This window comes from Onychomys torridus, chromosome 15 (genome assembly GCF_903995425.1).
Source record: "Onychomys torridus chromosome 15, mOncTor1.1, whole genome shotgun sequence".
Classification (NCBI taxonomy): domain Eukaryota; kingdom Metazoa; phylum Chordata; class Mammalia; order Rodentia; family Cricetidae; genus Onychomys; species Onychomys torridus.
In genome coordinates, this window is record NC_050457.1 from 20,849,056 (window position 1) to 20,850,967 (window position 1,912).

At 47.3% G+C, this 1,912-nt stretch overlaps 1 pseudogene; it reads left to right on the forward strand.

The window, feature by feature from the left end:
- The first annotated feature begins 377 nt into the window (after positions 1-377).
- On the forward strand, positions 378-959 carry LOC118596356 (annotated as a pseudogene).
- The last annotated feature ends 953 nt before the right edge of the window (positions 960-1,912 follow it).

Genomic DNA, 1,912 nt, shown 5'->3' on the forward strand with positions numbered 1-1,912 from the left:
GGAAATTGGGCCGGGCTAGGTACCGAGGCGGCTGCGCATCCAGCCAGGACGTGCGGTGTCTGTCCCACTCGCTCCTGTCGTGCCTGGGGAACCCCTTTGCACCAGCCTCTGCTAGACGGAAAAACAGGCGTTCAGGCATCACCTGTTTGTTCTTCTACGCGCCCCACCCACTCCCCGAGTGGTGTTTTTTGCCACAAAGTCTAGATGGTTGGTGCACTCTGATTGATAAAACCTTCGGGTCGGAATTCCCTAGAAGTAACTTTGGAACGGATGGTAGGTTACAATTTATTCATGAAAATAAAAAACGGACAGGGAGAGAGCATTTAAAACTTCAGAAGACGCTTTTTCCTTTCGCTGCTGGGTCGGCAGCGGTGAGTATGCTCAGGCTACAGAAGAGGCTTGCCTCTAGCGTCCTCCGCTGTGGTAAGAAGAAGGTCTGGTTGGACTCCAATGAGACCAATGAAATCGCCAATGCCAACTCCCGTCAGCAGATCCGTAAGCTGATCAAGGATGGGCTGATCATCAGGAAGCCTGTGATTGTCCATTCCCGGGCTCGATGCCGGAAAAACACTTTGGCTAGACGAATGGCAGGCATATGGGCATAGAGAAGCGGAAGGGTACTGCCAACGCTCCAATGCCTGACAAGGTGACCTGGATGAGAAGGATGCGGATCCTGCGCCGACTTCTCAGGAGATACGGTGAATCCAAGAAGATTGACCGCCATATGTATCACAGCCTGCATCTGAAGGTCAAGGGGGATGTCTTCAAAAACAAGTGGATTCTCATGGAACATACCCACAAGTTGAAGGCAGACAAGGCCCGCAAGAAGCTCCTGGCTGACCAGGCTGAGGCTCGCAGGTCTAAGAACAAGGTAGCCCGAAAGCTCCTGGAGGAGCGTCTCCAGGCCAAGAAGGAGGAGATCATCAAGACTGTCCAAGGAGGAAGAGACCAAGAAATAAAGCTTCCCTCATGTCTGTACATAGATGGCTGCCTTTGGCCTCAGGTGGATCAGTCATTAAAATGAAACAAGCCTAAAAACAAAACAAAACAAAACAAAACTTCAGATGACTACGTGATGGACCATGTTAATAGTAAAGTGATACGAGGATATTAATGTTGACGTATACTTTTCCAAGATGTTTAAAAAGATAGAGCGAAAATGTATCAAAGATTACAATAGGTCTAATCACATTACGACTGATGGGAGAGGAATTTAAAAACAGATGTTAGAAGATTGCTCAGTGAAGAACTCTGGGACTCTTCCAGAGAATCCATTTCCAGCACCCACTTGGTGGCTCGCAACCGCAAGTCACTCCAGTCCCCGGGAATCAACACCCCTCTTCTGGCCTCCGAAGGCACCAGGCCTCCATGTGGTGCATATATGTACATACAGACAAAACACTCACACACATAGGGTAAACAAGAATTTTCTAAATGTTCTTACAAGGAAGATGGCTAAGTAGTTCAAAATTGGGTTGTATCCTACCTACAACAGCACTAAAAGTCTGCCTTCCCAGTACCCCCGCATCCCTAGATATAAAAACAAAAGAGGGAATAATCCACTTATAATAAATTCCTCAGAGCAACTTACACATTAATTTGTGGCAGGCCTCTCTGTATGCAATATTTGGAGATACACACATCTAGATACAAGCGATGTTACCAGACTCTGTATCTCTTCCTCCATCATCTTACCTCCAAGTTTCCTCTCTTAGCTTCACATTCAGGCAGGTTTTCTCCATATTACGTCATCCTGGCAGCTACAGGGGTCAGGGCCAACTCCTCAAAAGAAAACACACGTCCAACCTCATTCATGTCTCTCCTGATAAAATCACCATCCCAGTTAACAAGCTTGATTTCATAACCTCTAGGAGAAAGCTAGTGGAGTCCCCCCACTGTTAGCAGCATGGAT